Here is a 12,921-nt window from a genome sequence, read left to right on the forward strand (position 1 = left end):
AGTAATACGAACAAACACAATTATTTTGAGGTCATCATTTAGAATCACAAGATTAATAGAAAACCTAAAGCCCTTCTTGTTACTAGAAAATTCTATTTTAACAGCCGACTATTATGCTCTGTTTCTCATTCTCTTGTTATAGTGTAATTTTCAATTTATTTAATTGACATGTGACCAGATCCTCAAAGCTCCAAGACCAACCCCCCCCCCCCACTCCCACCCCCACGCCCAAAAAAAAAAAAAAAAAAGGGGGGGGGGGGGGTTTGGCGGGTTCACCAAAGCTCAATTACAAATTGCAATCTTCTCGTAACTTCAACAAAGACTATCATGTGAAGTTGTGAACAGCTCTAATCACATGACAGAAAGCAACAAAAGGAACCTTGAATTTATTAATCCCAAGGTATATATGATTTGTAAATTATGGATTTAATCTCACTTGGATTTTGCTGAAGTTCCTTTTTCCAACAATGACAAGACAATCTTTCCTTTTAACTATGATTGTAGAACTAGAACATGGTCCGATGCTAATTATAGAAAGAATGATAGTTGTTGTTTCACATTATCTATGGAAGTGGAAAAATTAGAGAGGAAGGAAGCATATCTTTGTTATATAAGAAATCTAAGATATATAAACTATCAATCGGCTGAATTTTCACCTTATAAATATTCTCCTTCGCTTTTCCTTTCCCTACCCCAATGTAATTAAAACAAAATTTAAAAAAAAAAAAAAACTATCAGTACAATTTTAACTTATTATATTACGGTTATTGTTATTTTCTTAGATTACCATATAAGGAAATTATTATGAGTAATTATTGATTGTTGCAAGATGACTTAAATCAGATGATGTAAGAAATTATACAATATCGGATACTCATAAGATTAGCCTGATGGTGCACAAATATCTTTGGTCAGATGGATGTCGGTGAAGCAACATCCAACTCATATGTTGAGTTTCCAAATTTATTGAAATTTGAGGGTTATACCTATTCTGAATAAGTATATTACTTTATCTGCTTCTCTCTCTTTTCCTTTAATCTTCTTAAAGTATTATTCCCTTTATTTTAATTGATGCGTCTTATTATTTTTAATTTGTTTTTTAAAATTGTCACTTTTCTTATTTAATGGTTTCTTAATTCTAACACCCTATATGGCATGTTAAGATACAAGATTTAATAACAGTTTCATACATAATATATATCTTTACGAGATTTAAAAATATTTTCTATGTTTTTAAATCTTCGCGCAAGACACGTGAATTAAAACGGAGGGAGTAATACTATATGTGTCATTACTACAGTTACTAGTAATGGTTTAGCTTAGCAGAAGTCTATGTAGATGATCAATGCAGTATCTGTTAGGTAAGTATTGCATATAATGATAAACAAATTATTACTACCTAAAAATCCACCTAACACTTTTTTGCTAAATTGGAGATAAAAATGTACTTAAAATGAAGGCCTTGATGAAAATGAAAGATGATTAGCAAGTGGATAAAAAGAAGCTCTCACGAGAAAGTTGAAGAGGACCATCTTAAGAGATCATCATCATATATGTTCCTTGTTTGTTCACGAGATGTACTCTTTTCTTTTTCTTTAGATGAAGCCTCATCTCCAAACTTTTTGCACTAATATTAAGTTATCCTAATGGCACAAAAATCTTGAAAGTGTAATTTGACTTAATTTAGATGTTGACAATCCTTTAACATCAATTGACTTTACTGATAATGGTGTTAGTAATTTTTTGCAAAACAGGGAAAGAAATTTTTTATCAGTCTCAAGCGAGATTGGTTCAATGGTCAAGTGATTTAAATCCAAATTTCATTGACAAATCATTACATAACTCACATAACCATTGACCCAATCTCGCTTGTGAGTCTCAAGCGAAATTGGTTTACAATTAAGAACATTTTATCCCGAACGTTAAACGAAGAGTAAAATTGATTTCTTTTTCTTTATTATGGAACAACGGTTAGTGAGGAGGGTATTTTTAAGCTATTTGATTTGTGAGGAGGATATTTTTGAGCGACTTGGCTTGTGAGGAGAACATTTTTGAGCTACTTGACCAACAGCGAGACATTTTTATTCCAATAACAAAACGAAAGGACAAAATTGTTCTTCTTTGAATAGTTCAGGAGTATTTTTAGTCCTATTTTCTTTACTTTATATGCAGTGACAATGTATATAACTAATTCTACCTATGCAGTTGTCTTTTAGGTGATTTAATACTTTTAAACTTCGTTTACACTATCCGTGCATAGTGTCATGATTTCAAAAACTTTATAAGTAAGAGCATTTGAGGGAAATATCCTTTAGGAAATTTTAAGGGGAGTGAGCGGTACCGAAGCCAGTAAGGAGCAAGGGGGTCATTTAAACCGTTTTCGGTGGCAATTTATACTGTATTTACAAAGTTAAAATTATTTTTTATGTGTATATCGTAGATGTTGAACCCCTTAGTTTCTTCGTGTGTTTACTTCTTTAAATTTCCGAAGCCCTTACTACAAATTCTGGCTTCGCCACTAGGAGTGACTACTTCGATTGATAGAGTAGGAGTAGCTGTTAAATCCATTGTACCTTATTCTTGTAATATGCCTTCTAATAACTTTATACAGAGGCTTTAGTTACTCTAGGATCACATGTACAAAAAACTTAAAATTAAAGTCACTGGCTTGATGGGGGTGCTTGAGCCCTCTTGTGTGTTCCATATATCATTTCACTAGTAAAATTGCTCAGCACTTTGCGCGATTATAAAAGTGCATTAATCTCATTTGCCGAAAATTCAATAAGTCTAATAACGTATTTAGATACTATAGTCTATGCCTCTCTTTTTTATTTTTATGAAAAAGGAAATGCTCATAAATAACATACGTTTGGGTTTGATATGTTAGTTTATTAGTTTTGTTTATTTATGGGGTACCTCTTTTAAGTCCAATGTATAGTTAATTAAACTACTATGGTCAACCATGTGTGTTTTAACTTTTATGTAATTAAGAAATATTCAAGGAGATCTAGTCTAGAATAATAAAGACAAAACTCAAATTAAAGTATTTAAAGTTTTATTAGTCATATATCAGAATATAAAAATTGGTATATAAATGAAATATAGCATAAAACTAGAGAATTTTTTTTAAAACCAAAAATATAATCATCACTTTGTATTACAGAGTAAATTGATCAAATTTTTTGTCTGGATTAGGTTTTGAACTTAGTATAAAGATAGACGTTCTTCAACCACATTTTTTTCCTCTGAATCAGTGACCAGAGAGAGTATATATTTATGTTCGAGCTAAATACTAAAAGTAGGAATCTGGTGCCTCTTGATAGAAAGAACTGGACTCAACTTACAAGAGGTGTTATCTGACACCTATTGAAACAACCTTCACCTATTATGTGTATCCTTGTTTTTATATAAGATATCCCTATAAAAGTAAAGTTGCATAATAATGTAATAACGTGAACTTTTTCGAGGAACAACTCCGTAGCTGTAAAAATCATAAAAACCTCACAATCACCCAAATGGTGTATGATAATCCTAATATTTTGTTAACTCCTCCTGCACATGTAATAGCCTTAATCCAAGCTGACAAAAATATATGCAGCAACTAATAAGTTAGTTTTCTCTCTCCATTATATGTAATGTTTTAAGAACTTTGAAAAACTTGAGTACTATCACTTTTAAAATGAAAATGAGTGTTTTTATATTCCACCTTAGACTATAAATAAAATATATCTTTTGAAAAAAAAAATTCATTGATTTTTTTTTTTTCTGAATAGAAAATGAACAAAGAAAGCGCACTAAGTCAATTAAAAGGCAAATTTAAAAATGTTATAAAGAATGTAATTTTTTTAAAAAGAATATTAAAAATTAGCTTTTCATTGTTACCTAAAATCCTAGTGGGAGGTGGATAAAGATTCACTGGAATTGGTCTAAGGTGTGCGGACATCACGGATTTATAAATCAGTTTTTTGAATATATAGGTCTTTCAATACAAACTACAAATAGATATCGTTTTAAACAGTAAGTAAAAAGTCCTAAATTAAAACAAAAATTGTCTATTTTTTGAAGAAAGATTTATTTTAATAAAGCAACATCAAAGGCGGAACACAAGAATAAATAAGATAAATAGAACGCACACACTAAACAACCATGTAAATTCTTCTGGCATTTTCCTTTTTCAAAAACACACTCATTTTTGCCTTAAATAAAATAAATAATCTTGCATTAGTTTCTCAATTATTTCAGAAGCAAAAATCTTGCTAGAATAAATGACTAATTTAAAGATCACAATCGTGAGTAGAAATAAACCAAGTAATTGCTTAGAAAATTAACAGACAACAAACTAATAAAGAATGGTTATTTTTGTTGGTGTTTCCGGAAATAATTATATTGTTACATTCCTTATTTCTTGGTATCCTTATCGAAACTTAAGTGAAAAAAGGAGATTTTATTTCTGTGTCAACCTTCAACTTGGAATCATCAATGTTTAATTATCCAAAGAATCAATAGTAATGCCACAATAAGGAAAAATATAAGAAAGAATTGCAACTCAAAAATTAATGTAGAAATGACGGGAGAAAATGGAGATAGAAGGAAATTAAAGAGTAAATACGCAAAAAAAAAAGGGAATTAAAAGAAAAGCAAACCTGTTCTTCAAATTGATGGAATGGTGATATTTTTGCTGGACTAATCAAAGCAAACTTACAGTGATTTAGTTTACCCACTTATTTTTAATCAGATAACTTGGTCAAATGTATGTAGGAGAAAGAGGAAACCGGTTACATATTGATCGGCATGTATACACCCATTCCGAAGGGCTGTATGTTTTTCGATTGCGACTCTACAGAGTTTTGATCTTGTTTTTTTTAATAAGAGTCTTTGTTTTTTGTTTTAAGAAAATAGAAGGTTAAATCAAAAATTTGAGAAAATAGATAATTTAATATTCCAATTAACGAGTCAACCATGGTGTTGACTACTTGTTACATTCATATTTAATAAAATAATTTTATATGGTGAACTAATATGCCAGCAGATATCTTTGTGATTATGTACAAAATAAATGCCAGCTCCACTCTCATTTGTCCTTCAACAATCAAGATCACAAGTCACACCATGAAGTACTATTTTTTTTAAATTGAATTTCGATATATTGCTAATTGTCAAAAATATTTACTATTGAGATTATTTATTTAGTAATTGTACATGAATATCTTCATAAGCATTAATAATTGGTAATATGATAAATATGGTAATTGGTCTACTATCACAAGTTAAAATTCACTAATAATATAAAAGTTATTTATATTGACAATGAGTATAAGTTAAATTCCTCGTTTTATATCCAATGGACAACTGGTGAATTAATAAAAATATGGTGGCCAACCATGTGTGTGTTTGCCTTATTGCCATTTGTAACCACCAAGGCACTATCGGAGGTTAAAGATGACCCTTACAAGACAATCTTTAGGACCCTCCACCCTTTAAATGGCACAAAATTTTGGCCCCATTTATAAAGAGAGTTACAGTTAGGATGGTAGTTATTGGTACTCTCTGAGTTTCTCTGAGAGTGGAATATAGCAAGAAACTAGAGAACCTTTTTGAGTCAGATGATAGTGGCTTGCCACATAATTTTCACTTTGTAGTACAGAGTAACATTACATCCACAATTTTTTGTGCCACTAGGTCATGAGAACTTAGTATAAACATAGATCGTTTTAGAATTTTAGAACTATTCCTTCCCCCACATAAATTAGGACACAGAGAGAGAGTATATATTTATAGTTCGAGCTAAATGAGCTAAAAGTAGTATATATTTTGCTAGTGGTAGAAAGAACTTATTACAACTTACAAGAGGTGTTATCTGACATTGTTTCATAAAAAAAGTGACCAAATTTATGTGTAAATCATATTTTTATATAAGATATACGTATAAAAGTAATATGTTTGAAAACAATGTTAAGGTAACGTGAATTCGGAACAAGCCTGAAGTAAAATCATAAAAACCTCACAATCACCCAAATGAAATTCAATGGGATCCAGAGACCATGTCTTCATTCATAGGATTTAAACGCGGATCGATATAAAAGTTCAATTCAGACATGCAAATACTTATTTTCAAATTATATATATCCACATTGTTAAAAAATGTTCAGTTTCGTTTAAAAAAATTCTTATAAACCACTCTCTCCATTTCATAATAAGTGGGTTTTAGGCTTATACGCGCATGCCCAAGAATAGAAAAAAAGAGAAATTTCTTAGAAAATTAAGAGTGTTTTTATATACTAACTTACCCCAAATCAAGTTTTACTACTTTCTAGAAAAAGAAAAGATAAGTTAATGAATCTTGACTATTTACATACGGGTAATCTTGAAAGAATTTATCCAAAGTCTTCTTGAAATCCTAAAGCACCACTTATTTTGGAAAAAAATTGAAAAGCTTAAAACACCACTTATTATGAAACGGAGGGAGTAGTACTATCAGTTTTCGCATTGAATCCACAAATGTCTGTATCTTTTAGTTACCTTGAGATCATTATAAGCAAAATTGTGATAATAAGTCCACATCGCTTATACAAAATTCTGCACACATCATTGTAGGATACATCCTCTATGCTTCTGGCAAAAGTCTTTAACCGAATATACACAAAATAGTTACCAAATGCCCTTTGTCTACAATGTAACAGCATACGTACACTTGAATTTGAGAATACTACAGATAGTTGGTAGGCCAAATTCAAAATGGTATAGTCTATTCATTCTGGTGAGTAAAGAAGGAAGTAGTTTGCTTACTATGACTGAAATAAGGACGTCACTTCTCTCACGCTCAATCCATGACCCTCTTTAAAGCCAAGAAAAGGTGCTATTTTTCTAATCCGAACAACCCATTACCCTTTTTTCTCCTTTGCCCTACTATGGAAGTTTCAATATTTTCGTGTTACACGTATGTGTCTTAAGCCCTTATCAACATCCTCCTATCACCATCCTATCCATACTTTATCCGGAGTATTTTTTTAAAATAGCAGCGTACACAAAATTTTATATTAATAGTATTGATCTGTCATTAGAGATCTAATCTTGTATCTAAGTTTCGGTTTGGAGTTGTGTGGGTTTTAATGCTTGATTACTCCTATTCCTAATGATCTTGATATTTACTTTGCATTATTTTCAAGCAGTATCGACCTATCGAATGCATATAAGTTTTATAGAGAATAATATTGCTTATCATGTAATGCGGCGGAGTGGTATATGGTGACACGCATTGCAGTAATTAAATGTCTTCACCAGTTTGAAAACTATTGGAACCCGAAGTTATGGTTGATTTCATTTTTTTGGAAGTGAGACTTTTTTTTTTTTAGTTTGGAAATCCTTCATTGAATGAAAGATTCCTAATATGAGATTAATGAAACTTTGTACAATTGTACTCTCTCTACATTTAACGATGACATTAAGAAGAGCTCCGCACCATGGAGTAAAGCATTTGGAATGCTACATTATTTTTTGAAACAAAAAACTGTAAGGAGAAAGGACGAGTGTGGAATATGCATACAAAATGCATAACCTTATTAAAAGCCGAATTGTAGACTTGTAGTTGAGCACATGGAATGTTAGAATTGTAGTTGAGCATTTATTAATGATCATAAATCTTCCAACAAAATATGACTCCCTCCGGTTCATTTTACTTGTTGTCCTTAATAAAATTAGAAGGTCCGAAATAGTTATCACTCTAGAAAATTAAGATACAATTAATTATTAATTTCACCTTTATCCTAACTCAATAAATGTGGAGAGAGATTAATGTGGTAAAAAAAAGATAGTAGTATTAAATTGAGATAAGGAATAAATAAGAATATAAGGAGCGTGGAAAAACAAATATGACAAGTAAAATGGACCTGATTAAGTTTTATTTTCCATCCATTTTACTGTTTTTAATGTCCTTAAACACTTCTCGAAAAAGTTATTTAACAATTTTAGTCATAATAGTGTCTATCTAAATTTTATCTATCTCTTAAATGTCTACTTAATTTTTATTTCACTAATTAAAATTGTTTTTTAAAATATCGAATATCTCGATAAAAATTCAATTTGCCAAAATTACAAACATATGAGACTGAATAGTATAATGACTAAAGTCATATACGTACATGTTCATAAACAAACTCCCTTTTAAAGTATAAATAAGCTAACTCCTACTCGCATCTAGCTTTGATACACATAAATATTGGTACTTTCATAGTTTCATTCCAAAAACGTAACTTAAAGTGACCCCTACATATTAGTCCTACAGCTTCATCCTCCTCTGGCTTTCTAACAACTTGTTCTTTTAAAAAAGAACATTAATTATAGCTTTGAATACATATATTCGAAGAGTACTTTAATTCCTATACCTAACGTATCTAACTTGTCCATTTCCGTTATACATGCATTCCTAACAAAGAGACGGCAACATATACAACAATTTTAAATGTATTTCTGTCATTAAAATAACAATTCAGTTGCTACCAAACAAACCTTTCTTCGATATTACTATCTGGAATTTAATTATTTTTCTTCTACTTCATATACTTCCAAAAAGAGTACGCATCTTAAAAAATTCCGCTTACCATAGAAAATTTGTAGCACATACCAAACAATTTCTGATCTTTTTTACATCAAAGACAAAAATGGTCCTTTATCTTAGTTAGGCGGTTCAAAATAGTCTCTTAAGTATCACTTGAGCAGTTTTGATCCTTTAAGTTAGCCAAAAGTGAACATTTCTGGTCTTTGTCAGATATTTACCAAATTTTGATTGTTAATTTAATCTGATCTGTGAAAACGAATATTTAACGAGAGCTCACATTTGGAGGTATGAATTTTGTAGTTTAGGTTTTTTTTTTTTTTGTCTATTTCAAGAGACTAGAGCAACTTTTTGAGGTGCAATTTCTGTTGTTTTTTGTGTCTGATGTAGTTTTTTTTCATATTGCATTTTTTTAAGAGATTTTTTGATATTTCTGGTAATTTTTTCCACAGTTCCGGAAAAATTTAGCAATAAGAGATTGATAAATATTTAACGGAGATCAAATATGCTCACTTTTAGCACACTTAAAGTATAATTTCTCAGTTAAATCTACTATAAAAAATAAGGGACCATTTTTATCATTTTTTCTCAATAATTATGACTCAATTATTTAGAGTCCCAATATTAGTGTTCGATAATGTTAATGAACATTGGAGTAGAATTTACATCGATCTCCAGCAATGTTATCGTTCTTTACACAATCATAGATCTATTGCTCGAATTCACTTACCTATACCACGTGCTATGCTATTTTTTAGTGTTATTTCGAGACTTCACTGCGTTTACTTTTCTTTTTTCTTTATTTATCTACACATTTTGAGATGATTACTATTACGATATTTGGGTTTCTTAACCAAGATCAGTATATACTATATATCTCGGATATAACAATTCTTTAATCATTATTCAATATTTATTCACCTTATAATAATAATAAAATGTGAGGGACATAACATGTGGTCAGACATAAATGATAACGGTGGCGATCCATAAATTAGATGTTCAAGAAATATAATATGGACTAATAAAAAAACATCTGGAGCCAGAAAAAATTGCAGAACAAAATATATAATTTTTTGTACCACCGTGTATTTATGGAGGGTACAGATATTATTTCCTTGTTTTTAAATACTCTAAACCAATTGAACAAAAGGTAGAAAATGATTATCAAACACTTTAAATATGAATTTATTGTTTGAATAATTTTTTGGTAACAACTGTAAATATGAATCTACCATTAATAAATTATTTGAATTTTTTTTACGTCATTTGAAGGGATTATTCTTGTGCTATTATTATTGGGGTTGGAGTTTGATTTTTAATATTAAACTTTTAACCCATATATATATTGCACCATCATATCCTTTTTCGGAAATATTACACAGGTTTTTTATGTTTACATTTCTTAATGACGCGTAGAAATAAGGGAAAATACGTGTTATATTTTGATTTTGTATTAGACAAGAGATTTAAATAAATGTAAGAGTAAGCCCCCGAAGATTGGTGCTTCGCAACGTGCCGATGTAGTTCCCAAACTGATAGTTTGATTTATAGAAAGGATGACTTTGCCTCTCAATAAAAGAGCAATAATTTTTGGTCTCTAGCCGACTGATCCCATCTAAGTTTCGAATAAATTACATAATTAGTTATGACGCCCCGAGTAATTATTGTAAAAGAGAAAAACCAAAGGAAAGACATACGATACAGTATCAATACTACCATTTTGTCAAGGGGTCGTTATTGAGTTTGATTTTTGCTTACGAAAGAACCATAAAATAATTGGGCAAAAGGGTATTATTTTAATTCAAAGGTCCTTTTCTGGAAATTAAATAATCAGTAACTGATCCATTATACACGTAACCGTACTGACCGTTGGCAACAGGGTCTTTGGGTTTTGTTCTTCAGCTCCTTTGTCTGACATGACAATTTTATCCTCTATCTTATTGTTGACACCATAAATTAGGTTGTCATTTTCTTGAAAAATTTGTGTACTTAGGCATAAATGAAAGGAACAAAAGTAGAAATATTAGAAGTTGTGGCGGAAGAGTAAGTACTCATTCATCATAGGAAGTATTGGGTTGGAGTTTTGAGAATATATAGCATGTTTGGCCAAACTTAATTTTCTCTAAAAGTATTTATTTTTTCGTAAGTGCTTATTTTTAAAAAAGTGAGGTGTTTGATCAAGCTTTTAGGAGAAAATAAGTGTTTTTGGAGAATAACAGAAGCAGTTTTTCAGAAGCTAAAAGAAATAGTTTTTGCCCAAAAGCACTTTTGAGAAAAAATACACTTAGAAACACTTTTTAAAAGCTGATCAAATGCAAATTGCTGCTCAAAAGTGTTTTTAAAATTAATTAGCCAAACACAAATTGTTTTTCGCTAAAATTACTTTTTTTATAAGCACTTTTGGAAAAAACACTTTTCAAAATAATTTAATTTTAGAAGTTTGGCCAAACAGGCTAGTCGTCTTTAGTAGGAAATGCTTTACTCCTAAAGTGAGACTTCCCGACTCGAATCGAGATTAGTCGAGTTCCAAATAGATACATAAACATAAAAAAGGAAAATAAGAGAAGGAAATGATGATTTACCGGCACGCGAAGTTTTGCACCAAATCGATTTTTTCTTTTCTTTTCATTTTTTTAAGAAGGGAATATTGATATGACAATTTATGTGTCTAAGTATAGTCTCTATAAGGAAATAAAAGAGAGGTAATGGACCATTCACCTACAACTAAGGGTCACCTAATTTCATTTACACCGACTGATTTGGCATTTTCCTTAAAAAAATGGAAAGGAAAAATAAATTAAAGACATTCTTCCCTGAGACAATAGTTATTTTTTTCATTTTTAGTTATATTGAATAGATTATCATTTAAACAAAACAATTAGGTTATGTTTTATTAATCCAACATGGCTTATTATTGACAACTCCATATTTGTAAAATCTTGGCGTGAGTTTGGTTTCAAATCCTAGTTCGAACAAGAGGAATATGATATGTTAATGTGTCTTGGTTGATTTACATCGTAGGATCAGACGTCAATGAATACATTGAATTATCATGTGGTTAAAAGACATTAATTTCCAAACATAATGATGTAGTTGTTAAGGACACATTTTATCACTTAGCTCATAGCCCCTAGTATGATCGTTTTACTCATTCAATTATATTATCAAAATAATTTTTGATTTTACCTAAAGGAAACTTTTAAGGGATAGCGAAATTAAGGAAAGTTCATAAATAGACAAGTGACTGCCTATTATTCTTGACACAGTAACATGATTGTGATTTAACAAAAAAATGAATATTACCAAAAATAATTGTTGAATAGATTGAAGATGTAGCAACGAACATTTTAGAAGACCCTAAAACAGAAAAAATAAGGATTTTTGCATTATGCAATTTAGGTTGTAAAATGAAACCCCACCAGGAAAAGGTATTTGAATACAAAAACTAACACAAATTGATTTCGAACCCAAAAAATTATTGAGATTTTGGAATTTACAAAAAATGAAGAAAGTGACACTTTTCATCTTTTTGATTGGAATCAATTGACCGTGAAGCAAGATCTTCGTTGAATAATTTGAAGGTCATTAATGTCAATTCAGAACTTAAGAGTAGCAACACACTTTGTTAATTATATATTGTGCAATTAATATAATAATTTTACTAAAAGATTTCACCTACTTCTGATCATCAGATTCTTGAAACAAGACAAAGAAGCTTCCCTTTACTATATTTTATTTTCTTCTTTCTCTTTCCCCGATTGTGGACAAATAAAACCAATAGAGCCATTTATTGTTAAAGAAACAAAACATCAAAAGCCAATTATTTTGCCAAAGAAAAAAGGGAAAAAAAAAAAACATAAAAGGAACAAAAATTAAGTAACATGATAACTATTTTAGACCGGTTACTTTTAGGTAGTACGACGATTAGAACGGACCAGCCGTAGTAACAATTTAATTTTAAATTTGTTATTTTAACATTATTTATAACTATATAAATATTTATAATTTATTTTAGATAATATCCAGTATAATCTACATATCTAGTATAGCCACACAAGTGGAATCTGAGGAAGGTAAGATGCACGCAACTCTTATCTCTACCTTTGTGGCGTAAAGAGGTTGTTTCCAACAGACCCTCGACTTGACAAAAAAAAAAAAAAAAACAAAGGAAAAAAAAAAATTTAAAGCATGATATCAAGAAAAATTTGGCAACACAATAATAAAAGCTTATGCACCAGCCTTAAAATCTTCATTTATTTTTAACTTTCGTGTCTAGTCAAACACAAATACATAAATTAGGAAAGAGAGTACTATTTTGCCAAATTAAAAAAAAATAGTACTCTCTCTGTTCCAATTTATGTGATATG

The sequence above is a fragment of the Lycium ferocissimum genome, chromosome 9 (genome assembly GCF_029784015.1).
Source record: "Lycium ferocissimum isolate CSIRO_LF1 chromosome 9, AGI_CSIRO_Lferr_CH_V1, whole genome shotgun sequence".
In the NCBI taxonomy this organism is placed as follows: Eukaryota; Viridiplantae; Streptophyta; class Magnoliopsida; order Solanales; family Solanaceae; genus Lycium; species Lycium ferocissimum.